This window comes from Podarcis tiliguerta (genome assembly GCF_965153285.1).
Source record: "Podarcis tiliguerta genome assembly, chromosome: 2".
NCBI lineage: Eukaryota > Metazoa > Chordata > Lepidosauria > Squamata > Lacertidae > Podarcis > Podarcis tiliguerta.
Genome location: NC_139535.1, coordinates 106,014,459 through 106,042,147, shown reverse-complemented (window position 1 = coordinate 106,042,147; position 27,689 = coordinate 106,014,459). Strand labels below are relative to the sequence as shown.

Here is a 27,689-nt window from a genome sequence, read left to right as displayed (position 1 = left end):
CCGCGTCCCTATATACTTTACAATGCACTTAAATGTCCCGTTCCACGTGGATATTTAAGAGGTTTTGGCGTCATATATTGTAAGTAAAATAAGGTTCACATTCAATTTAATTAAAACATTCATTAAATATATGCATTTTTCTCCTTTAATATATTCTATGTTGTTGACTCTGTTTTTGACCTTCCAAACAGAATCCTAGAAGCTTGATTCTTACACACATTTACTTGGAAATAAGAACATTAATAAATGCTCTGCTGGAATTTATTCGCAGGTAAGTATATTTACGATCACAGCTTTATATAAAGGTTTGTACAGTTATTTGCCCATTATTTGTTATATGCATTGAATTCTACATCACAGGCATTGAGGCCAGCGATGTTCGCCATGTTGAAAGAAGGGGTGGGGGAATCAAGTCATTTGAATCCATCCCAAATCATTTCATACATGGATGGGGAGCAGGGAGGAGCAGTCTGCCACAGAGATGTACATATGTAAGGGTGAGAAATTAGAATTGCATCTCACACAACAGATGGAGCAAGTGTGGGATTTAATCCCGGCGTGGGATGAAAACCAATTTCAGCGATAGCTGTATGTGCAGTTGGGAAGGTGGAATGAGAGTCACAGAAGACAGAGCAAGAGTGGAAATCTCCGTGCAAATGCCTAGCACTTGTCAGACACAAGAACAGTCACCAGAAACCCCTCGTATAGGATAACACCCGATCCAGACCAGTGAGATGCACATTTGTGTGCAGCAGGGATGGGAAACCTGTGCTCCTATGGATGTAGCAGTGCCAGATTTACGTATAAGCTAAACAACCTATAGCTTAGGGCCCCACTCTCTTGGGGGGGGGGGCAAAAAAATTAAAGGGGAAAAACTGGATGTACATTTCCAAAATATAATACAATTACTTTGATAAAATACATATTTTGTTATGTGCAAATGGCTTTAGATACCCATTAGGCCCATAAATTACCATATAGCACAGGGGTCAGCAAACTTTTTCAGCAGGGGGCCGGTCCACTGTCCCTCAGACCTTGTGGGGAGCCGGACTATATTTTGAAAAACATAAAAAATGAATGAATTCCTATGCCCCACAAATAACCCAGAGATGCATTTTAAATAAAAGCACACATTCTACTCATGTAGAAACACCAGGCAGGCCCCACAAATAACCCAGAGATGCATTTTAAATAAAAGGACACATTCTACTCATGTAAAAACACGCTGATTCCTGGACCGTCTGCGGGCCAGATTTAGAAGGTGATTGGGCTGGATCCGTCCCCCGGGCCTTAGTTTGCCTACCCGTGATATTGCATATATTCAACACGAAAACAGCAACAGTTTGTTGTTGACAAAGGACAGCTGGACATATAAAGGGCCCCATTACCTTCAGTAGCTTAGGGCCTCATCAAACCTAAACCCAGCCCTGGGATCTAGCAGAATTCTAGTTCACATCTGCATCTGCCAACATGGCCAATGGTTAAGGGATGATGGGAGTTGTAATCCACCAACATCTGGAAGGCCACAAATTCCCAACCCCTGATGTATAGCCTCGCTACTTTTACCAGGGATTGCCTAAAGGTAAAGGTAAAGGTACCCCTGCCTGTACGCGCCAGTCGTGTCCGACTCTGGGGTTGCGTGCTCATCTCGCTTAAGAGGCCGGGAGCCAGCGCTGTCCGGAGACACTTCCGGGTCACGTGGCTAGCGTGACGAAGCTGCTCTGGCGAGCCAGCACCAGCGCAGCACACGGAAACGCCGTTTACCTTCCCGCTATAAAGCGGTACCTATTTATCTACTTGCACTTAGGGGTGCTTTCGAACTGCTAGGTGGGCAGGAGCTGGGACCGAACGACAGGAACTCACCCCGCCGTGGGGATTCGAACTGCCGACCATACGATCGGCAAGTCCTAGGCACTGAGGTTTTACCCACAGCGCCACCCGTGTCCCTACAGGGATTGCCTAACGTCCGCCAAATTCTTCAAAATGGCCGGGGGGTTTTTCTAAATGGAAGGATGGTTTTCAGAAGCACTGGAAACCATGTAATGACACAATGGGCTAAGTGGATGGGTGGCTTCCAGGTAAAGAGGAGTTGGCCATATGCTGGGCTTGAGGGAGAGGAAACTGTATGGAAAAAGCTGCTATTTAAATACAATTGAGAACTGCTTGTTATCGCTGGCGTTGATGCTTGAATTTTAGCCACAGGGGTGCCAACTTGAATAAAATATTGCGGAGGGGGCCACACAATCAATCACAGGACGTGTATCACGCACACCATTTGAATGGCAGTGCCCAACAAAAGCTAAATGCTTTTATCTGATAAAAAGAATGTAAGTGTGTGTGTGAGAGAGAGACAGAGACCGAGAGAGCACACAGTGAGATCCGTGACAGCCCAGGTGAATTTATGAGGTGGTCTGGCCAATATGCTGAGTCAGTGCAGGTAAGGGGCAGGTGGCAGGAGCTTTTGAGGCTAGGAAACTGGGTTACTGCAAGATTTATAGGTGAGGAGAGGTGAGCTGAGTGAATGAGGCACAATATTGACTCCTGCAGGTGTGCTGGGGGGGCGGGGGAGAGAAGAAGAGGCAACCAGCATACTGATAGGCAGATCAACTCCGGGCACTGAGTATTACTTGACTGCTATACTCATTCGGGTTTATGTAATCCCTCATAACTGCTGACCAAAGGCCCCAGCACGCTTTGTGTTGTGGTCATGTTTCACCACCCACAGTTAGTGTGAGGAGCAGAACTTGCAAATGGTGGACGGAAGGGTGATTTTGGCCTGTAGGACCTACAGCACAGATCCCATCTGGACTGCAGTCTGTAGCCCAGCAATCTGCACTGCTAAATGAAGAACGCTCAAAGGAGCTGTCAGTACATCTGCTCACCCACTGGAATTTAACAACTTCTAGCTACGCAGGCTGGACTGCGAGAGGGGGAGGTGGGTGGGTGGGAACAGGACTTTAAAGCAAAATTTCTTCACTAGATTCTATTGTCATTCCAGGCAGACAATAAAAGAAGAAGAAAAAAGATACCCCAAACTGGCTGCTCACTTTTGAGCTTATGGGACATTGCCAGGTTAGTCTAAATCAGACATTCGCAGACAGAAATTTGCTCAGGTAGCAAAAGGGCAAGTTAGCTCAGTGGGAAAGTGCATGCTTTGCTTGCAAAACATTGCTGGTGCAGTCACCAGTAGGGCTGAGAACAACCCCAGTCTGAAGCTCCAGAAAGCCACTACCAGCCAGTATACTCTGTATACTAACCTGGCTCCTCCAGATGTCTTGGAATCCAACACCCATTGGTCCTAGCTGGCATGGCCAATGACTGAAGAGGATGGGAGTTGTAGCCCAAAACAGGTGGAGGACAGCAGGATAGCAAAGGCTGGAGTAGACAACATTAAGCCAATGGTCTGTCTCAGTTTAAGCTAGTAAGGCTGCAATTCTTACATCTTTCTATCCCTGGAGGTAAGTCCCATTGAGTTTCTTCTGAGTAGACACGTATTAGATTGCCCTGTATGGCGATAACTCTTCACCTGAGCTGAAACAGCACATTTATTCAGCTGGCAGGTCTACAGCTTCCACAGAAGTCTGCAATTTTGCTACACAACCAGTATTAAAATACAAGGAATGCTAGGGATGTTGTACACACACACACAAACAAACACACAACTTCAAATAACTAAATCCACTCATGCTTCTTTAGGGATTCTTTCCCCTCAAATCATAATAATCCTCCCTCATACCATACTGATCAGGTTGTATTCTTCTTCCAATTGTAAACTTTTATTTTAAAAAAAGTTGATTGCTTTCGGATGACTAACCATGCCAGATTTCATGCATTCTTACATGTGACTCTCTCAAGTCATCTTAATTAATAGAAGAATAAAGTCTTCTCTTGCTTTAAGCAGGACGTTCCCCTTGGAATTGCTGAATATTTCTTATAAGTAGGGAGGGAGAAAAAAAAATACCATGCCAAGTATTTGCTTTTGAGTTTCAAATATTCAGGGAGGCTTCCCTAATGAGGTGTGGGCAGTTGTGTGGGAGAATAGCAAGCTCCTTCTTGACCCAGTTTCTGTGTGTGCATCTTCACTGGTCCAAGAGATGGAGTTCTCACCCTTCCATCCCTCTCTAGTTCTGCGGTAGGTAACATGGTGGCATCCAGATGTTCTGGACTACAACTTGCACCATCCCTGACCATTGGCCATTCTGGCTGGGGCTGATGGGACTTGTAGTTTAACAATATCTGTCATGTTGGCTGCCCCTGCTCTAGTCAACACAATATGGGCATCTGTATGTAGGACCAGCCATCTTCATGATGGTACTTGGGTCTATGGTTGTTGTAGCCCTCTCTGAACCCCCTCAAGCACATTTAAAGCACACACTTTTCTCGGATGTACTTACTGTCATAGAATCATCGGATTGTAAAGTTGGAAGGGACCCTGAGGTTTATCTAGTCCAATCCCCTGCAATGCAGGAATATGCAGTTGTCCCATATGGGGATCAAACCTGCTACCTTGGCATTATCAGCACCACGCTCTAACCGACTGAGCTATCTAGCCATTTGAACTTTCTCAGGAGGAAACTCCATACAGAAAGGATTTCCTGGGGTGGAGGTAGCTTTGTGGCACATTAAGGACTGACAAATTTATTAATGTATAATCTGATGGATTCTAGTTCATGGGCGCTTATGACATCCAATGCACTTTGAAATGTGTTGGGGGGGTTGTTTTTGTTCTTATTTTTATTATGCATTTTGTGTGTTTTATATTGTAATTTTATGCTGTGAAGTGCCCTGAGTTCTACAGATGAAGGATAATAATAATAATAATAATAATAATAATAGGAGGAGAAGGAAGAAGAAGATATAAGTGTTGGTGTTAACCATTAAAGCCCTAAACGGCCTTGGCCCAGTATACCTGAAGGAGTGTTTCCACCCCCATCGTTCTGCCTGGACACAGAGGTCCAGCGCCGAGGGCCTACTGGTGGTTCCCTCACTGCGAGAAGCAAAGCTACAGGGAACCAGGCAGAGGGCCTTCTTGGTAGTGGCGCCTGCCCTGTGGAATGCCCTCCCATCAGATGTCAAAGAGAGAAACAACTACCTGACATTTAGAAGACATCTGAAGGCAGCCCTGTTCAGGGAAGTTTTTAATGTGTGACATTTTAATGTATTTTTAATCTTTGTTGGAAGCCCAGCCAGATGGGCGGGGTACAAATATTATTATTATTATTATTATTATTATTATTATTATTATTATTATTTGTTATGGCAATATCTGGGTGCGAGGCTGCTCTGCCACCCAGCTCGTCGGACTAAGTCCGCGGGTCCCTGCGGAGGAAAATGAGTTCAGCCGGAGAGGAGCAAACTGCAGAAGATCCATGTTTATTGCGCAACAAGGTTCAAGGCGAGATTGAACCCTGAGAAAGGGGTGACATGAACTTTTGAAACTTCCCTCCATGTCCCAGAATACAGTGCAAAATACATCCCAGTTACATCATGAATACATTAAGAAGAGGTTGGGTTACACAGATTACATCATGAATATATTAAGAAGAGGTTGGGTTACACAGAATTAACATATGGAGGAGGGAGGGGGGAATATGCAGAGCTGGAGATATGCGCAGATAGGCACATCCTGAGTACCGGTGATGAGAAGACAATGGTCCATGTATGCATAGTCTGCCACCTGGCATTGCCCAGAGGAAAGGCCAGGCAGAGTGATTTGACAGGATTAGGGTCTTAACACCTTGCTTGAGGGATTATGGAGGACAGGGGAGGTGTCATGGAGTCCTAGAGAAATTGAGCAAATTGGCACGTTGATTTTCTATGAATTTTATAGATTTTAGTCACTTTTGTCATTGACAATTGGAAATAAATGGATATATTGTAGCAAAGAAGGAGGTGAAGAAGACATGCCCCCCCTTCCGTATCATTATTATTATTATCATCATCATCATCATCATCAGTTTGTTAGCCTTTTGATGTCACAACACCCTTAGTCAGGGCTGGCCAACCTATGTTCACAGGCTGGTTCAAGATATTTTGCTGTCTGAGGCAAAGGAGAAGATGGCACCTTCTCCTCATTCCATGTACAAAAGACTGGCAGGTGAATCTTACTTCAACACCAGAAAAGGAATAGCATCCTCCACTGCACTAGAGCCCCCCTCCCCCCGGATAGACTCCGTGTGGCATATACAGCTCTGTGATCTTGTAGAGTGGAGTGGCTGGAATCTGCTGTCTGAGGCAGTTGCCTCACTCTGCCTTATGGTAGGGCTGGTCCTGTAGGTCCAGATGCACCTGTAAAAACAGCTGGCTTCCTAAAAAAGACAACTGAGAAGGATTTATGCTCTGAGTCTTGGTTTGACCTTCTGGGGAACCTCTGCTAACACTAGCTTGGAATTAGCACTGCCTGTGAGCCTGATGCTTTGCTCGCATACCTGAAAATTTGCCAAGAATTTTACGAAATCATAAGCCACCAACATCTTCTCTTCCAAATGAAGCTGATTTGCTGAACTTGCCTTGGGGAGGTGAATATCATTTGACTCTCTTAAGTCCCCCCGCCCCCCCCCCTGGCATCAAGCGATGTAGCTCATAGATTCACATTTCCACTGCAGACGCACTCACTCACAAACAAGGCCAGCTAGCTAGGGAAGGAGGGTTTTTTAAAAAATAAAAATTAAGGGGGGTTAAATCAGTGGAAAGGAACACATGCTGCATGCAGACATAAATAATAGATTAAAGAAAGTGAATTCTGCAAAGCCTCGGGGAGCTTTTATACATCTGAAATCCTCGTTTCCTCAAGAAAAGTGAACTACAAACGATCTGCAAAAAATATATTCAACTTACTAGGTTTAAAACACATGCCTTTTTGGGGGAGGGGGGAGACTAATGAGAGTTTCTGGCTAAAAAAGCAAAAGCCACAAGGGCTGTTTGCTTGGAATATTTATGCAACTCTCTTAAGGCTGGATCAGTAGTGATGCTAGCGTAACAGTTTATCTCCATCAGTTGTAAAGAGCATCGCTTAACTCTGTTCAGCTGCATCCTAAGCATCTTTGCTTAGAAGTAAGGCCCAGAAAGTTAGCAGAGAGCTTCACATTGCAGGTGTGGCTAAACCGCTAACTCCTATCATCCCTGAGCATTGGCCATGCTGATGGCAGTTGTAGTTTAGTAGCACCAGGAGGGCAGCAGGAACTTCACCCTTGATTTAGGGGACTGGGGTAGGTGGTACACCATATCTAGTTCACATAAAACCAAATGCTTCAGTTCTGAGGAACTTCCCGATGCTAGTTCTTTTGGTTTTACATAATTTCCTTTACAAATAATTGGCCTAGGACCAGAAGCTGATTTATATCTCCCTTTTTTCACAGTTAAAAAAACATGTGCAATGCCATCCGTTGTGGATGCACATTTAAAGGCAGTTTCCCTGGCAAAGGGACCAGTGGCGTAGCATGGGTTGTCAGCACCCGGGGCAAGGCAAGTAATTTGCGCCCCCTAACCCGGGGCAAGGCAAGTAATTTGCGGCCCCCCCCCCCCGCTGCACTGTCCCTCCCCCAGATAGCCCCTCGCTCTCTCTCCACACCGCACCGTACGCCTGGCACCCTCCCCTCCACCGTGGGCGGCGACCCGGCGGCTCGGCTCGGATTTGCACAGCCAGCACTGCAGTGAGAGAGAGTGAGTGAGCCAGGTAGGGGCAGAGATGCGAGCGCGCCCCCCCCCCCCGATGTTGCGCCCGGTGCGGCCGGCCCCCCCTGCACCCCCCACGCTACGCCACTGAAAGGGACTACACATGATTCAACACATGACTCCCTCCCTTATTGCCATACATTTTAATTGCCAATACAACTAGAAACCTTCTCTGAGAAAAGACTATGTATGTGACCACGGCTGCCCGGTTGCTATTGGCCCAGAGTTGGAAAGGAGCAAAAGTCCCGACCAGAGAACAATGGCAGATGAAGTTGATGGATTATGCCGAAATGGCAAAAATGACCGAAGAATCAGAAATCAGGAAGACCAAAATGTTAATAAAGAATGGGGGAAATTTTTATAATTTATCTTAAAAACCATTGTAAACAGTTAATTTTTTTAGGAGGATTGGAATAACACTTGTGGTTTGATGGTGAATTTTGGATATAATGGAGATGTAAAAGACTTGGATTATTATAAAAGATGCAGGAGGAAACGATTAATAATAGGACCCACAAAGGGGAGGAGGGAAGTCCAGGAGATTCTATGGAATCTTGTCTATGTTGTATTTTGGATATGTAATTGTAAAACTATAATTTAAAAAACCAAATAAATAAATTTAAAAAAGGAAGGAAGGAAGGAAGTATGAAACAATAAAATTATAAAGAAAAGAAAAGAAAAGAAAAGAAACCTTTTCTGAGTTAACATCTCACACCATTATAAGCTTTTGTTCTAGAGCTGTGGTTGCCAACCAGACCCAGGGCAGAGGCATATTTGGAATTGTGAGAGAGTGCCATCACAAACGTTCAGCCTAACCAACCTGTCAGGGACTGGCTGGATAAGGAAGAGGGATGGGGGCTGCCCACACTAGAGTCCCCCCCCCCAAGGAAGGCGCAGAAGATGATGACTTGGATCCCAGATCCTGCTGGTGGGACACTGAAGAGCATTCTGCATAAGGGACAAGCTGGGAGATGTTAGAAGCAAGGGGCTTGAGCGATCAAGGAGGTGTGGTCAGAAGGAGTGCCTTCCAGGGTTAGCAAGGGTCAGCAAACTTTTTCAGCAGGGGGCCGGTGCACTGCCTCTCAGACCTTGGCTTTATTCATCCGGGTCAAAGATCCAGTTTGGCAACCCCACTATGCACACAAACACAGGCTGGGAGCCTCAATGGAGCCACTCTGGAGGCTTCACCAGGGGCAAAAAACCTGGCTAGTCCCGCCACACCCCACATTTATGGCACTCTCCTAGGCAACTGGTTTTGTTTGCTTCTGATGTGGGATGCTGAGAGTTGTAGCAGGTTGGAGGAGAAATTCCCACTCCTAATTGAACTGTGTAGGGATGCAGGTGGTGCTTTGGGTTAAACCACAGAGCCTAGGACTTGCCGATCAGAAGGTCGGCGGTTCGAATCCCCACGATGGGGTGAGCTCCCATTGCTCGGTCCCTGCTCCTGCCAACCTAGCAGTTAGAAAGCACGTCAAAGTGCAAGTAGATAAATAGTTACCGCTCTGGCGGGAAGGTAAACGGCGTTTCCATGCGCTGCTCTGGTTTGCCAGAAGCGGTTTAATCATGCTGGCCACATGACCTGGAAGCTGTACGCCGGCTCCGTTGGCCAATAAAGCGAGATGAGCGCTGCAACCCCAGAGTCGGTCACGACTGGACCTAATAATAATAATAAATAATAAATTTTATTTATATCCCGCCCTCCCCAGCCGAAGCCGGGCTCAGGGTGGCTAACAACAATCAAATAATCCAACATTCTAAAAACATTTCATTCTAAAAATTAATTAAAATCAAATTAATTAAAATCAAATTGATGGCAACCATTAAGCAAGATTCTGTGCCGATTGCCAGAGGAGGGAGTCAGGCTGGGCCCTGACCAAAGGCCTGGTGGAACAACTCTGTCTTACAGGCCCTGCGGAAAGATGTCAGGTCCCGCAGGGCCCTAGTCTCTTGTGACAGAGCGTTCCACCAGATTGGGGCTGCAGCCGAGAAAGCCCTGGCTCTAGTTGAGGCCAGCCTAACCTCTCTGAGGCCTGGGACCTTCAAGATGTTTTTATTTGCATACTGTAAGTTCCTCTGTGGGACATACCAGGAGAGGCGGTCCCGTACGTACGAGGGTCCTAGGTCCCGTAGGTACGAGGTTAAAACCAGCACCTTAAACCTGATCCTGTACTCCTACCTAATGGTCAGGGGTCCCTTTACCTTTACTTAACTGAAGTGTGTACTGTACACATCTTGCTTCCTGCAGGTCTGACGTGGGCCAGGCACTTCTAAGCCTGCCTTTGCTGCTAGATAATATCATGATGACAGAATAAAAAGGTTACTGCTTACGCAACAGAGATATTGGTTTGGTAGAATGTTTGACAAGCAGGCAATTGGCAGTACTTGACTGACATTCCAACTCTCATTAGGGAAGAACAATATACTTCCCAGGAAGGTGCCCCATATTTTCCTAGCAAGGCCCACCTCTTGCTCAGAGAACCATGGGTCTCAGCCGAGACAGGAAAATGCAATGTCATGATATTACATAAAAATAATAGCACATCTTGTAGGTTAAGCACTGTCTCTTGGGATTTTGAAGACTCGTCCTCCGAGCTCAGCTTTAGGGAATTCTAGGCGCCAAATGCTGAGCAGGCAACCTTGTGGCAGAGGGAATGTTACACCTGAGGGCTCATTTATCATGCCCTGGAAAGCTTTGGGTGCCTACATATGACCTCAGGAAACAAGCAGATGTGAGCAGGACTGGCATGGCTTTGGGAACTGGCAGAGTGCTGTACTTTGAACTTGGAGACCAGGTTTTGATGTCCAGGTTGCTATTTTCAGCTTCACTCTTCCCTTCTATAAAATGGATTCAATAGCAGTGACCTTGTAAGAATTTTCATAGGAGGGCATGGGAAAACATACAAATATAGCAACCTGGACATCGAAACCTGGTCTCCAAGTTCAAAGTACGGCACTCTGCCAGTGATGTCACGATGAAAACCATCCAATAGGGGAACATCCTTTAAGCAGCCACAATCTATGCAGCATTCCCAACTGCAGACAGACACATTAGCTAGGTAGAGAAGCAAAATCACACAGCCGTGCCCACCAATATGTTCTTGATTTGAGTGCTGGGAGAATACGACAAGCTTGCCACAGAAGCAATCCCTCGCATCTGGGATCCCCCTAGAGCAAACAAGTAACATAACTGCTAAGTAATTGCACAGACAGGCGAAAGATCATCTGCAACGGCTCTTAATAGCTCTAGAATAGCGTTCTCTTTGCAAGGGATGCCTTCCTCTAAGCAAAAGCTGCACACGAGTGGTGCTCATCTCTCAGGGAGGCTCAGAACCAAGGCAGAGCTGTAACTATTGATCTGGCAGTAACTGGCTGACAGTGCAATGTCTCTTTAAGAGCGCACAGCTGTGAGGCTGTGCCAGCAGATATCCACCCATAGTAGCTTCCCTCCCATTTCAAGGGATGTGTTTGTATTCCTGCCTTGTTGCTGATACATAAATCACATTGGCTTTGTTTTATGGTGCTAGGCAAGGATCAGCCAGCTGTCTTTATGTGGGTTGAACCTGAGGTGAATGAGTTGTCATTTCAGGTAGTTTGGTGGTTGCTGGCCAAGCGAACCCATTTCCAGTTACTCCGGATGCCCCAGAAGAAACTGGCAAGAGCTGGCTGAGCGAATTAGCAGCGGTGTTATTAGTGGGTGGCCTGGCAGAGGTGGGGAGAGGGGAAGGCAAGTCCCAGGTCTTTTAGACCAAGCCCCACAGCTCTTTACTTTTTACAAAGCAAAATAGCCAACAAAGGACCCCACCACTCCATACGAGAGCATCTTCCTGGGGGAAACTTCCAGGTGACCTGTTCACTGAGCTTTCATCACGATTTCTTTGAAGAGATTAGCTGACATGGCTATTTAATGCGCATTCATTCCATTTTGTTTGCAGGGATGTTAGATGCATCAAGGCAAGTGTTACTTTCTAGCACATTTCCCCATCTCTTATCAGAAAACCTCTGTGCAAGTCTTTCCCATCAATTGTAATTGTGCAACCTGAATTTCTTGGTATGCGATTGAATCCCACCCCAAAACAGTGGCAGGATGGAAACACCCTGAGATTGCATGGATAGCACCTTGTTTTGCTGTGTGTTTAATAAAAGCTTGCCAAGTGGAATTGAATATGTCCTTTTTTATCTGCTCCTCTTGGGCCAATTTTTCCAGAAACTCCAGAAATCGGACTATAAGCAGACCCCCAGAAAAGCTCCCTTGAATTACTTCCGGTGAAGCAACAAAATTCTAGCAGCCATTAAAAGAAAATTAACAATGTTTTCCTGCTTGCTGTTTTTATTCTTGCCACCCCAGATGTTAAGGAGCACCAGTGTGGGCATAGGGCACAGCTGGATGTGCTGAAAACCACAGTACGGGTATGAAAACCCACCCCAAAATCTTCAGCCTGGGCAGCAAAACAAATCCTTGGCAGCAAGTTAACTTCTCAGAAGCTGTCCTAAAATTTTGTACCTCCATTTAAATTAGCCTATAATTAAACAAATACAGAGGCATCTCTGGTTACGTACGGTACTTAATTTGTTCCAGAGGTCTGTTCTTAACCTGAAGCACCACTTTAGCTAAAGGGGCCTCCTGCTGCTGCCACGCCACCGCCGCACGATTTGTGTTCTGATCCTGAAGCAAAGTTCTTAACCCGAGGTACTATTTCTGGGTTAGCGGAATCTGTAACCTGAAGCGTATGTAACCTGAAGCGTATGTAACCCGAGGTTCCACTGTATGCATCATTGGACTACGCTCTGAGTCTTTTTGGTACCTAGCATATCATGTCATGTTTAATGAATCCATCTTACAACATAGTAGGCATCAGATTTCTTGCTCTCAAGAAATTCCTTTTCCATGCTGAGAATCCCTTCATTTTGCAAAGGATCCTGGGATGCATTCAAAGGCAACTTCTTAGTTCACCCTGGGTCCCTCCCCACTCTCCGGCCTAGAAAGTGACACACTCCCCTGATGTTGCACATTGCAAAAGGAAGATCAGTCGCAGTGGACAAGCTGTTTTAGGGAAGCTTGCCTGTCACTGCCGATCTAAACCGGCAAGGAACCCCATTGTCCCTGGGAACACAGTTTGAAAGCCACTGCAATGGCACTAAAATATTGGCTTGGGGCGGGGGGTTACTCTGGGTGTATGGATTTCTCGCTGTCAAAACAATTATACCAAGAGCTGAGCGGTCTGAGGTTTTTTGCACATTCATGGCAGGGTGAAGCTAAAGCGAGCTGACTTTGCCATGCCGTTGTTTCTCAACACATCTCCAGATAGCGAGTTGATGTGCCCTCACTAAAGCTACTCCACATCATCCTACTGCACAGATGCACTCATCTGCAGCGTGTGCATGTTCTGGACTGGGATTCAGAGGTAAAAAGGGACACTTTGTACCTCCTAATCGATGCCACCTGGAAGCGTCTTTTCACCCACCCATAAGAAATGCAAGAAGAACCTTCATCTAATCCAGCATCTTTCATGGGATGTTAGCATCCATTAAATTATGGTGCTGGAGGAGACTCTTGAGAGTCCCATGGACTGCAAGAAGATCAAACCTATCCATTCTTAAGGAAATCAGCCCTGAGTGCTCACTGGAAGGACAGATCGTGAAGCTAAGGCTCCAAAACTTTGGCCACCTCATGAGAAGAGACGACTCCCTGGAAAAGACCCTGATGTTGGGAAAGATGGAGGGCACAAGGAGAAGGGGACGACAGAGGATGAGATGGTTGGATAGTGTATTCGAAGCTACCAGCATGAGTTTGACCAAACTGCGGGAGGCAGTGGAAGACAGGAGTGCCTGGCGTGCTCTGGTCCATGGGGTCACGAAGAGTCGGACACGACTAAACAACAACAAGCATCCAAAATGCATATGTAAAGTGTTAATTGCAAGAGTTGTAGGACTCTGTGACACCATACACCCTGTGACAGTTATGGCAGTTGGTACAGTTATGGCAGTTGAACAGTCTTAACAGTTAGAGGCAGGTATAAACTGTTATGCTGCTGTTTGCCCCAGAGTTAGTTAGTCTGTAACTATGTGTAAGGTGTCTAAGCAATTTAGGAAACACCCACCTGCATTGTATATTTACTTTGCAACTGCAAGTATACGAAGTAAAAGTTATATGCTCTTTTAAACATTTTTTTTAAGTGTCTTGCGTAGTTTTTTATTGCAGGGGGAAAGAGAACCAATTAAAGGGTCAAACGACTCAGGGCTGTCTTCCGCATACTCCGCAAATGGGAACTAGAGTTTAATTCCCATAGTGGCTGACCAGATGTTTCAGCAGGGCAGAAAGGCAATACCTTTTCCTATTACTCCCTCAGTAACTGGTCCTCAGATGCCACTCATTTTTTTAAAAAAATAAAAATATTTTTATTTATACTTTCCATGTTTACACATTTCACTGATTTTACAATCATTTTAACATTTCAAAATCTGACTTCCTTCCCCCCTCTTTCTGCGGTTCATTAGATTTATTTTTTAATACCTTCTGCATATCCAAATTAACTTAATTTGCCTATTTATTCATCTTCTTTAAATATATATTCTTATGAAACTGCAGGCTATTACAATAACCCTGCCAATGTTCTTATCTGTTTACCATTTATCTGCATTTATCAATAAACCATTTCCATTCTTTTATAAAAAGTTTGTTATCTTGATTTCTTATTCTTCTGGTAAGTTTTGCCATTTCTGCATATTCCATAAGTTTTTGTACCCGTTCTTCCTTTGCTGGGACTTCTGCTTCTTTCCATTTGGGGGCAAGTAACATTCTTGCCGCTGTAGCCACATAAATGAATAAGTTTCTATACAGTTTAGGTTGTTCTGTCCCTATAATTCCCAAAAGAAAAGCTTCCAGTCCCAGATGTCACTCATGGCCAGCATGATTAGTAGCCATTGAGAAAATTCTCCATGTTTTTGGCAACACTTCATGCTACGTCAGTGACCATCGCCACATCTCGTGGCTGTGTTCCATAAGTTAGTCATCCGTCGTGTGGAAAAGCACTTCCTTTTGTCAGTTCTTTTGGCTCCACTGTCTATCGTGGGATGCTCCTGGATTCTAGCATTATGAGAAATGATGGGAGGGGAAGAAGTCTACCCCCTTTCTCCTCAGTATGTTAATGTACAATCTACACTTTCATAAAAATAGAGCAAGAAGAAGAAGATGAAGAAGAGTTTGGATTTGATACCCGCTTTATACCCGAAGGAGTCTCAAAGCGGCTAACGTTCTCCTTTCCCTTCCTCCCCCACAACAAACACTCTGTGAGGTGAGTGGGGCTGAGAGACTTCAAGGAAGTGTGACTGGCCCAAGGTCACCCAGCAGCTGCATGTGGAGGAGTGGAGACGCGAACCCGGTTCACCAGATTACGAGTCTACCTCCCTTAACCACTACACCACACTGGCTCTCAAGAGAGCAGGACCCAAGGTTCAGACATCACCAAAATCTGAGGGTAAACCAATTATGCGAGGTAGTAAGCTGCCACCACTCCTGACGTCTGTCCGCCCATCCTGAGGTCTCAGGTCAAAGTCTAGACATCCCTAAGATCCCAATGAACAACAGCTAAAGTTGCACTCTCTGCTTTCAGGGCGCGTTCAAATTACACGGCAGATGTGACCAAAGAGATTGAAGAAACCGGTTTAGAATCAAGGCTTAACCCAAACAAGTCCACCAAAACAAAGAGGTAGATATTACATTACTGTAATAAACCCGTTGTCTTCTGCATTTTCCCCTGCCCCCTACCTCCCAGTTCCAAGGCCGAGAAGAAAAGTTGAGCGATGTATGCCTAAGTACACATGGGAGGCTGAAATGCTTCCTTGATTTATGGAGGACCAGGCGACAGGATCTTTAAAAACCCTGCTCTAAGCATTCCTGCCCTCTCAGAAAGCAGAATCACCAATCAATCTCATTTTGTCCTGGCAATCAACTGTAATTCTTCATCCTCTCCAGCCTGGAAGATCACCACTCCTTCTGTTTCAGGGATTTGGTCTATGGTTCTTCAGGCGCTGTTGGACTACAAATCCCATCAGCCCCAGCGGACCAGAGATGGTGGGAGCCGTAGTTTGGCAACATCTGGAGGGCCACAGTTTCCTTAACCTTGTTGTGCACCCAAACCTAGCTTCCAAACTCAAGAACTGTGCACAGAGCACCATCTAGTGGTGACGTCTTGTGAATGCCTCCATTTCTCCAAACTCTATTAAATCAATTTGACTTTTCTTTTTTTAAGCCATCATTTCAAAGACAAAACTTTGCTTTATTGACTTCTGTATGGCCAGTACAGGTTAGGAACACAGGTAAAAACCTTTCTCCTGTAGAAATGACACCAAATTTGCTTGTAACTCACGTTGTACCCCTTTTATCACTGCAATTTAACTGGCCCTCTCTTTTTATTGGATATGCTGCGGTTTCGTAAAAATAAAATAAAACGCTTACGTTTATCTCCTGCCTTTTTCCCCACTAGAGAACCTAAACCTTGCAGTGGTTCTCAACCTGTGGGTCCCCAGATGTTGTTGGACTACAACTCCCATCATCCCTGAGCTCTGGCCTTGCTAGCTAGGGGTGATGGGAGTTGTAGTTCAACATCTGGGGACCCACAGGTTGAGAAAGGCTGAAAGGCATCATGCATGTGTTTCCTAGGCAGTATCACATCCAGACACTGACCAGCCCCAGCCTCATGGGTCTTCAAACCATACCCTGTGGGTTTTTTTAAATAAAAAACAGAGTTTATTTTATTTCCCATTGCTATTAACTACTGTCGCTGTGGGTTAAACCACAGAGCCTAGGACTTGCCGATCACCCCGCGACGGGGTGAGCGCCTGTTGCTCAGTCCCTGCTCCTGCCAACCTAGCAGTTCGAAAGCACATCAAAGTGCAAGTAGATAACTAGGTACCGCTCCGGCGGGAAGGTAAATGGCGTTTTCGTGCGCTGCTCTGGTTCGCCAGAAGCGGCTTAGTCATGCTGGCCACATGACCCGGAAGCTGTACGCCGGCTCCCTCGGCCAATAAAGCGAGATGAGCGCTGCAACCCCAGAGTCGGCTACGACTGGACCTAATGGTCAGGGGTCCCTTTACCTTTACTGTCGGAAAGGGGCAGCATTGAAATGCGAATGTTTCTTTATTTATGGCACTGGTTTTAGCATTTGCATTGCCTGTTATTCCATTCTTAGGTGCTTAACTCTTTAGATCAAATCTTCCACTCCTTATTTGAGGGTTGAGCTATAGTCTTACTGCAGAAAGCTGCCACATTAGCCTGCCCAAGGAAAAGGTGAAATACAATCGATCAGCCGCTGCTAGGAGGACCCAGAGTCATTATGGTTCTGGGAACACAAAGGATGAAGTCAGCATTCTGGGAAAGTGCTAATGAACCAAAAGCACAGAGAACCTTCTGAGTAATCACCAAACAAATGTAAACAGACCTACATACTGAAGAGACACGTGAAGCATCCGGCTAAGGTGGAGCTCCTGCGGAAAGGGAAGGGCATTATGGGATAAGGAGTTCTCTTCTCTTCCAGAGTTTCTCATTTATTGCCTCTAATGAGAAATCAGGCTGAGTCACCTTTTCTTTTTCCTGCCAGCTTTCTTTCTGATGGGAAGTGGACAGTCGTCACTGGAGACTGTCCAGGATGCTACCAGTCAAGTGTTTCAGGTGGAGAGGCTGCTTTTAGTGGATGCATCTCTGTGTTTGTGGTGGCGGCACAGCAAAATGGTGAGAAGGGCGGGAGAGCTTGCATTCACATGCCTGCAAACACAAGCCCTGAACCCGAATCCCATCCATCGAAATCCTGATGATTAGAACATGTGAATTAAGGGTACAATTCTTTGGAGATATCTGGGAATAAATCTCAAACTCAGGGGGATCTGTTTCTGAATAAATATGCATTGGAGCAGGCTGCATTAAGATAATATTGTGACCCTCTACCCCACTTTCCTAAGAACAGACCTATATTTAAAAACCACAATAGCCATGGGCTGGGAAATATCCACATCACAATATATCACCAGCTAAACATCATGATAAGGGATGCAGGTGGCCCTGTGGGTTAAATCACACAGCCTAGGAATTGCTGATCAGAAGGTCGGCGGTTCGAATCCCCACGACGGGGTGAGCTCCCGTTGCTCGGTCCCTGCTCCTGCCAACCTAGCAGTTCGAAAGCACGTCAAAGTGCAAGTAGATAAATAGGTACCGCTCCGGCGGGAAGGTAAACGGCGTTTCCGTGCACTGCTCTGGTTCGCCAGAAGCGGCTTAGTCATGCTGGCCACATGACCCGGAAGCTGTACGCCGGCTCCCTCGGCCAATAAAGCGACATGAGCGCCGCAACCCCAGAGTCGGTCACGACTGGACCTAATTGTCAGGGGTCCCTTTACCTTTACCTTTAAACATCATGATATACCGATATATCATGATGCCTGAAATAAGGATGGAACCATGTACAGCGGTACCTCCGGTTGCGAAAGGGATCCGTTCTGGAGCTCTGGATGCATCCTGAAGTATCCGCAACCAGAGGCGCCTGTTCTGCGCATGCATGAGATGAGCAGAGCACTTCCGGGTTTGCCGTGTTTGCAACACAAAGTTTACATATCCTGAGGGATACGTAAGCAGAGGTACGACTGTAGAGGCATTGGCTGGCTTCATGGTTTTCCCCACATCGTGATTTTGCTGGCGTTTGCTCTTGTGATTCGCTGCCCCATGCATGAGGCAGGGGAGAGATGAGCTGGCAGAGGTCACAGTGGCTGCTGAATCAAGAGAACCATTGGCTGGCTTCAGTTTCCCCCTCATTGTGATTTTTGCATGGCACACACACACAGCATGATTCACGATACAGTTTATGTGTAGCATAGCAATGATTTAAATAAATAAACATAAGCGTAAGCAAAAAAAAATAAAAATGCAAACATAACAACTAAAAGGAAAAAGGAAAAGAAAAGAAGACAATCGACAATCTACTCAGAATTTGAAATTTAAAGTTATCAGATCTCAGTTTGGTGACTTTCCCCCATTTGGCATTCTAGGAAAATGGAAAGTGGGGTAGGGAAAAGGGCCATGAAGAGGAGTGAGACTGAATTAACTGAGCAATGCCAACAGCAAAGACTTCTGTATTAGAAGAGCAGCTCACACGTCTATACCTATCACATGTCTAGACTTGGAAATAGCTGTAGCTCTATGGTATTTCCATGCTCAAGGTCCAATCCCTGATAGTTCCAAGTACAGCTGGGAAAGGTTCCCATCTAAAATCCTGGAGAGCCTCTGCCCGTCAGTGGTGACAATAATGAGCTAGATGAAACAATAGTCTGACCTGTTATGGCAGTTTTCTCTGGACTCAGCTACATTAGTAAGGAAACTGCATTTTAAACATGCAACACCAGATGGCGCCAGAGAATGAAAAGAAATTTGACATGATTTTCCATAGTGTTTTTTTTCTTTTGTTTTAACCATTTAATTTCTGACTTATTTATAGTGCCCGCCCCTCCTGTGTGTAGATTCCCCCAGAGATTCCTATGAAGTGGAGCACTTATTTTTAATCTTAGCATCACAGAGTTGGAAGGGACCATCAAGACCTTACAATGCAGGAATCTTTTGCCCAATGTGGAGCTCAAACCCATGACCCCGAGATTGAGTCTCATGCTCTACCATCTGAACTTTAAAACACTTTAATATCCCACTTTTCTGGTATGTATAAGCAGCCTAAAGTAGCTTACAACTAAAAAAAGTTAGGCATAGCAATTTTTGAAAACAAATTACAATAGCACAGCAGGGACAACTGTTAAGTTGTGGGTGAACATATCAGACGACACAGCGATTCTTCAAACAGCTCTTGTTTATTCACAGGCCAGAACTGAACTGAACTGAAGGGCTCAGTCAGCCTGCTTATATAGAGCTCCAGTACAACGTAACTGTAACAATTTTCTAAAACTATCCAATCACTGAATGTCATTTTCGATCCCTTATTTGCATAACTATCTACAGTATCCCCCTGCTGGCCCAGGGTGAGAACTTCAGTGCATAACAATAACTTTTTTTAAAAAATGAAGGGAAAACCAAAAGATAAATCAATCATCATACAAGTCATAAGCCTGCTGAAATAAAGAAAAAGCTTTTCAGGGGTCACATCTGCAAAATAAAGCAAATAAAAATGCAATCCACTTTCCCTGGACTGAACAGCCCCTCAACTCACCAGGCTCTCAGAAGATTCTTACACTTGAGTTGCAGCTTTTTGTTTGCCTTTCTGCTTATCGTGTTGAGCACGATCTTGAAATGGATGAGATTCTGGATGTCCACCTGCTGATATAAATGTCCCATGTCAATCATGAGCACCGCTCAGGAGGCCACAGGAAGAAATGACTACCCTAGACGGGGCTGTGGCTTTTCTCACTACCACAATGCCAAGTTTTGTTCCTTGATATTTGCAAGCTGGTTAACCCTATGCTCCCCAATGAACAAACAGGTAAGTTATGCATCTTGCGTATAATATGCAACAGCCCATGCAAACGGTTCTTTTAAAGAAAGCCTGGGAAGAAATGCCTTCCCATACAGTGGTACCTCGGGTTAAGTACTTAATTCGTTCCGGAGGTCCGTACTTAACCTGAAACTGTTCTTAACCTGAAGCACCACTTTAGCTAATGGGGCCTCCTCCTGCTGCTGCGCTGCCGGAGCACGATTTCTGTTCTCATCCCGAAGCAAAGTTCTTAACCTGAAGCACTATTTCTGGGTTAGCGGAGTCTGTAACCTGAAGCGTATGTAACCTGAAGCGTATGTAACCCGAGGTACCACTGTACTAGCAAAATGTGCAATGGTCCATAATATTGGTTCTAGGTCCAATTTCCTGGCATTTTCAGTTCAAAGAATCAGGGAGCAGGTGATGGGAAAGATCTGAGCCTGAAACCAAGGATAGCTGCTGTAATGATTTCTGGTAGGCAAGCAAGCCCGATAAGAAGTAAAGACTCTCCAGCAGTTTTATGTATGTTTATTTACAAAAAGACACATCCAGAGCACGGCTTCTCACCTGCTCGAATTTACGATAATTGGTCGGTCTGAATTTTCGCCCCTCCCACAGCAGAAAGGATGCCAAACTCCTCCCTTTCCCCTCTTGCCCTTCCGTTGCCATCTGATCTTATCCAGACACCTACAGCAGGAACTGAGAGGCTGACCTCCCCCCTCCCAACTTTCACTTGACACAGACTCAGACCTCTGCTTATCTGCTGATTGCCTAGCAACGCTCTGGCTGCCTTCCAACTCTTCCTCTTCTTGAGAGCTAACAGAGTTTTCCCTGGGAAGGGAGGTTGAACTGCTCTTTTTTGACTCTGTCAGCCAGGTTTCATCTGCAGAGGCAATCTTACCTAATTCCAGGCATGCCAACTTGAATAAAATATGGAGGTGGGGGGTAGGTAAGCCCCGCCCTGCATAATCAATCACATGATGTAGTGCATGCACACCATTTGAATGGCGATGCCCATCAACTTGGGGCAGGGGCGGGGAGCAGCGGCCCTCTCAAATATTTTATTGAGATAACTGAAGGGACCTCGGTCTGTAGGAGTTGGCTCCTATGCCTAATCCATCCTTTCTGAAACCGTATGAAAGCCACTATCCTTTGAAATTTGCACACCTTTGTTTTCCAGTGCAACTCTCCAGCCACATACTGCAATGTGTACAAAAATGCATATACTGGGGTGAAGTGTGCCTAGAAATGCATATATTAGTCAAAATAACATACAAAATGCGTTATATGGGGGGAAATAGCTTCTCAGATTTGTGTGTAATAAGGACTTTTTTTTTTTAAGGGAAAGTGATGTGGAACTCTGAAGACTGGAAAAATGTAAAAGAGAAAGAAGCCAAAATCAACACATTTGGTAATTCCTACTGAAGGCATCCTGTTCTCGTTAAGGAGAATCTTTGGTATAAAATATGTATAACAACTGGTTTTTGGATCTAGTTCATTAAAATATTCCTCAGTGGCTTTCTGCTATTAGATCCAACTGCTTTTAAGTGGAAGTCTGTCTCTGTGACTTGAAGAGTAGCTTCTTTTGCAAGTTTTGCGGATTTAACCCGCTGGGAATTTCTGCACAACACACAGGATAATTTGGAGATAATTTGCTGTGATTTGGGCATCACATTTTTTATTCTTTATGAAGCAGATACATATCATATAGTGCCTTTCATTTTTTAAAAACGTCATCAGATTATGTAAATGTTAGGTTTTATTTGTTTTTATTTTCCCTTGGAAATGTACAGTGGCAGTTCGGGTTGACAGTCACATTTACTGCTCTAAATTGTCATAGCATGTTGACTCCACAATAAAGTTTTGTTTGACTAATACACATAGCAAGTGCCTCAGATAGAAGCTCATCATGTGCCTGGGAAACTGGAACACAAACATATGTGGGAAACTAACAGTGCTTTTTTTTCTTTTAAAAAATAAATGTTTAGGGGTATTCTCATTTTCCTACTCATATTGAAATACTGCCCCTCAACGAGGCCAAACTTAGATTCGCAAAATGTTTAGGGGTATGTGTTCCCCTGCGTCCCCCCAGAAAAAAATCACTGGACACTAATAATTTCAAAGAACACAGTTTGGAACCAAATGCAGAGCACGCTCTGGTGTGCTCCAACTATCTTTTCTGAATTTTATTCTGTTTCTCTATTCCTTGAGACACATTGCCATCTAGTGGCAATCACTGGTTGTTGTTCTTTTGCACAATAGTGTGAGAGAGTAGGCAAGTAAATACAGCGGTCCCTCAGGTTAAGTACTTAATTTGTTCCGGAGGTCCGTTCTTAAACTGAAATTGTTCTTAACCTGAAGCACCACTTTAGCTAATGGGGCCTCCTACTGCTGCTGCACCGCAGCTGCTTGATTTCTGTTCTCATTCTGAAGCAAAGTTGTTAACCCGAGGTACTATTTCTGGGTTAGTGGAGTCTGTAACCTGAAGTGTATGTAAGCTGAAGCATATGTAACCTGAGGTACCACAGTATTTGAATTTCCATGGCAAAACTAACCACCTTTCCATCACTATGAGTGGCCCCTGCTGTCACAATTTATAGTGTGGGCTGATGCTGCAATCATCATACGTTACAAAGAAGTAAGCCCCACTGAATTGTATAGGGATTGCTGCCTTATAAGGTTGTACACAGGACTGCAGCTTGAATTGCTTAGTCTTAAGGTGCCACGAAAGACTGTAAACAAAGGCTTCATGAATTTCCAGAGCTTTGGGAAAAGATTATTTTCTTCCCACAGCTTTCCTTCTGTGTCTTGTTTGCAGAATGTGGAATAAGGTGAAGGAATCTATCTCCAGTCTGACTGTCCCCAATTCTGATGGGTGGTATGAATTGCAGTATAAAATTGGTGGGCAAGGAAATTATTTCTTTGTTTGAAATATTATTATTATTATTATTATTATTATTAACATTATTTCTAGCCTGCTCTTCACTGAATATTTTCAATCTCAGAGCAGGGAACGTAAAGGTAAAGGTAAAGGTACCCCTGACCATTAGGTCCAGTTGCGGATGACTCTGGGGTTGTGCACTCATCTCACTCTATAGGCTGAGGGAGCCAGCGTTTGTCCGCAGACAGCTTCTGGGTCATGTGGCCAGCATGACTAAGCCGCTTCTGGTGAACCAGAGCAGCGCACAAAAACGCCGTTTACCTTCCTGCTGGAGCGGTACCTATTTATCTACTTGCATTTTAACATGCTTTCGAACTGCTAGGTTGGCAGGTGCAGGGACCGAGCAACGGGAGCTCACGCCGTCACGGGGATTCAAACTGCCGATCTTCTGATTGGCAAGCCCTAGGCTCTGTGGTTTAGACCACAGTGCCACCTGCGTCCCCAGAGCAGGGAACAAAATAATAAAAATAAGCAGAGGAAAAAAGAACAGTATAAAACAGTGACAAAATAATATAAACAGGTCCAGGAAACAACGAAATGACAACTCTGTCATAAAGTAAACAAGCAAATCTAGAATGTAATTTTTTTTTTTTAAAAATCAAGATTTTCCCATTTAACGAAACACTTAGGTAGAAACCAATGCAAGACATTCACACAGATGAAACCACCAATGGCCTTAGCAACCGTTCCCAGCCTGGTTTTCCCTTAAGGCAGCCCACTCACTTGATGTCAGGGACTGGCAGGGCTATAATAAGTGTGCGCCGGAGGCAAGGGGGCTGGAGACTGACTTGAGAGCCAGAACCAGTGATTTGTGGGCTTCAGTGCCACCCCAGAGGCAGGAGCCAGGGCAAGAGGAGAGGTCAGAGCTGTCAGGGATGGGGGCACAGGACATGTTAGAGAAGCTGGAAGAGACTGATCAGGTCAGAGGAGGGATGGGAGAAGCTAATGGGGGGGGGGGGGACTCCCAAGGCAATCTGTCATTGACTTTCAGTTCTGCTCTACAGCGCCGTCTGGTGTCACATTTTTATAGCACATTTTTAAAGTTATAAATTGACCTGTGTAGCTGAGTCTTGGGTTGCGCCAGCAATAATGAAACATTAAACATTAAAAATAACTTCTCTATACAGGGCTGCCTTCAGATGTCTTCTAAAGGTTGTATAGTTACATACCTTGTTGGCTTGTGAGTTGCTCAACTCCATACCCTCCAACATTTATCCGATGAAAATAGGGACGTCCTTAGGAAAAGCAGGACATTCCGGGATCAAATAAGAAACCGGGATGGCTTCTGTAAATCTGGGACTGTCCCTGGAAAAATAGGGACACTTGGAGGCTCTGTTCCTTTCCCTGTGTTGTTTCCTCTATTGGATTTGAAGCACCTGAAGAGGGAGGGGAAAACCATTTTTTTCTGCAGGGGTCACCATGGTTGTTTCTGCTGGACACAAATACAGGTGATTTCAAAAGGAACATAGAAAGCTGCCTGATACCTGATCAGACCATTGTTCCAACTAGCTGAGCCTCAGCACGGACTGGCAATGTGTCTCCGTGGTATCAGTCAGGGAGACTTTCCCAGTCCTACCAGGAGATACCTGGAATTGAACTTGGGGCATTCTTCCTGCAAAGCAGAACCAGGACCATACAGCAAAAGGCTTTGCAGATGGGAAGAAAGCACTGTCAACAAGAAGGCTCAAGTCAAATAGCAACGATCGCCATTTGACAGGCATGTGAGAGAACCGAGCCAGAAATTACAGATCTGGCACAAGCCATAAAAATATATAATAATGATGTCAATATGTAGAAACTGGAAAGACCGTAGATGGAAGCTCATTAGCCTCCCTCAATCCATCAGGTTAATGAAGAACATGGTCCATAAAATATGCACTTGCATGCTGCTATAAAACACAACCCTCCGATGTTTCCAGCTAATAGAATTATTTTTCACAATGCAAATTAATTGCTGTAATTCTTCATCTGTCTCTAGAAACAGGCCAACGAGTTGTTATGGATTAGTAAGCAAACCCGTCCGAGTTCAGTCCTTTCGAAAGCATCCCTCGGTAAGTCCACCTCTCTCCTTTCCACTGACAGCTATCAATCCTGGTGGGGTTCTTGACTCAACTCTGGCAAGGAATATTCCTATGGAAACTGCACATGGCGTCTTTGTAGGAGTGCAAATATCCAGAGTGTGGGGTCAGGTGGGATTACCATGAGGAATTATAAAATATGCATCAAGCCATTGTGTCCACGATGAATGCATTGTGTTGACTGGGTTTGAGACATTGACCATAATTTACTATCAAATCCCACAACCCTCTGCATCTCTGGCCATTTCCTCTACTGTCCATTTCTCTTGCTTGACAAGTCACGTACTGCAGGCAGGCATGCTGGGTCATCAAAGACAATGGGCAGTTTCTTTGATGTAGCTTTTCTGATATGTTAATCTTAGGATGTTAATCTTAGGGCCAGGAAACAGATCTCACATGAAGGTGATAATGATTGCTGTCCTCCTGGCCATCCTTCTTATCATGTGTATTGATTGTTGATGACCTCAGGGGTTGCTGAATGGACTCTTTTGTAGTTTTCATTCATTTACTCCAAAAGTATGCATGCTTAACTAGTGTTTGTAGTTTAACTTTGTTCCCACGTGGGGTTTGTTGAAATGCTCAGAAGAAATCTGATTGGTTCTTAGAACACTCTGTAAAAAGTTCTTTTGTGAATAAAACGACCTGGGCTGAGGGGTGGAGGGACACAGAGATTATTATATGCACCCTTCCCAGAGTTTTGCTGGTTCAAGCCTCTGTGTGTATTCTTATTAATCAGAGTTCAATCCTTCCTTTACTTTGGGAACGCCTCACGTCTTATTCAGAGCCACCCCTCTGGCTCATGAGAAAATATGCTGCCTGTATATTTCTGAGAGAGTGACTTGCTCTGTGGCTGCATCCACACCATACATATAGCATCCCAGGAACTCTAGCTTACCCTGTAGCAAGGTTTTTGGTGGGGGTAATTAGAATTAGATCTATTATTTGATTATTGATGTAACCCCCCCCCCAAATGTATTTTCTATAGTTATGTTTCCACCTCTATCTTCAGTACATTTTATTTTATTTTATTGCTATGGCTAGTGGCTGATGCAAATTAAGATTCTTCTTCTCTAGCTTACCCCCAAAGCTACAATTCCTGGCACCCTCGACAAACTACACTTCCCAGGTGTGTTTTTTTTGGGGGGGGGGGAGGGAGTCCTGTACTTTAAATATGCTTTAAGTGTACGGCGTGTACACAATTCCTTCTTGTCAGCAGAGATCTTCCAGGAAGACCCACCTGAATGTCGTGCCACTGGGAACTGTACGCTTGGTGATACAGTGGATTCCTGGCTCGGGAAAGACCTCCTGCTTAAATTTCAGTGGACATCCACACTGCTGGCCTTCAGATGAAAAAACATAAAATCTGGCTGTTTTGTTCAAGCCTTTTTTTTTTTTTTTTAATATACTTTTCAGGTTTTACACTTCACTAATTTTACCATCATTTTAACATTTCAAAACTTGACTTCCTTCCCCCCTCTTTCGGCATTTCCTCAAATTTAAACCTTCTGCATATTCAAATTAACTTAATTTGCTCATTTATTCTTCTTTAAATATACACTCTTATCAAACTCCAGCCTATTACAATAATCCTGCCAATGTTCTTATCTGTTTACAATTTATCTGTAAATATTCAATGAACCATTTCCATTCTTTTGTTTAAAAAACTTGTCATCTTTGATTTCTTATTCTTTTGGTAAGTTTTGCCATTTCTGCATATTCCATAAGTTTTTGCATCCATTCTTCCTTTGCTGGGACTTCTGCTTCTTCCCATTGTTTTGTTCAGGCCTTTGGATGCCCTTTGCAGCTGTCATTTGATACTACGACTAAATTTGCTTTTTATTCCTCAAGGATATGTGTTTTAAACTGTGAGGACTTTGTTCTTTTATTCATGACTCACCTGGGGATCCAAGGCCGCAGGGTGAGGTATAAATAGCTTAAGCAAAACAAAACAAAGCAAGAAAGCAAGAAAGCAGATCTCCTCAGGAAACTGAATTCTGGGCCACAGGTACTGTCAGGGCAGGGCTCTGAAGGCAGAAGGCCAGGCCCCTACTCAGTTTAGTTTCCATATAAGCTAAACAAGCTATAGTTTTTATTTATTTATTATTTAAAGGGGGGCGGAACCCTGGATGTACGTTTCCAAATATAAGATAAAAAATAAAATAAAACCTACATACAGCAACAGTGTTTTGTGTTGTTTTGTAGGCTCCTATGATGTAAGCAATGGCCCCCGCCTGCTAGCCTGCTGCCTAAAATATCACTGGTTTGCTCACTTCAAGAATTTGTTGTTGTTGTTTAGTTGTGGCTGACTCTTTGGGACTCCATGGACCAGAGCATGCCAGGCCCTCCTGTCTTCCACTGCCTCCCACAGTTTGGTCAAACTCATGTTGGTAGCTTCAAGAACACTGTCCAACCATCTTGTCCTCTGTCGTCCCCTTCTCCTTGTGCCCTCTATCTTTCCCAACCTCAGGGTCTTTTCCAGGGAGTCTTCTCTTCCCATGAGGTGGCCGAAGTATTGGAGCCTCAGCTTCAGGATCTGTCCTT

The 27,689-nt window shown here is 44.7% G+C and overlaps 1 long non-coding RNA gene across 2 annotated transcripts in view; it reads left to right on the top strand.

Annotated features, from left to right (window-relative positions):
• The first annotated feature begins 13,700 nt into the window (after window positions 1-13,700).
• The window catches only part of LOC310671734, a 79,725-nt gene continuing 65,736 nt past the window's right edge, over window positions 13,701-27,689 (top strand). For both annotated transcript variants that reach the window (XR_014508126.1, XR_014508127.1), the window contains exons 1-3: window positions 13,701-15,380; window positions 21,472-21,540; window positions 25,049-25,121. This is a non-coding gene — a long non-coding RNA (uncharacterized lncRNA). The remainder of the gene's footprint in view (window positions 15,381-21,471; window positions 21,541-25,048; window positions 25,122-27,689) is intronic.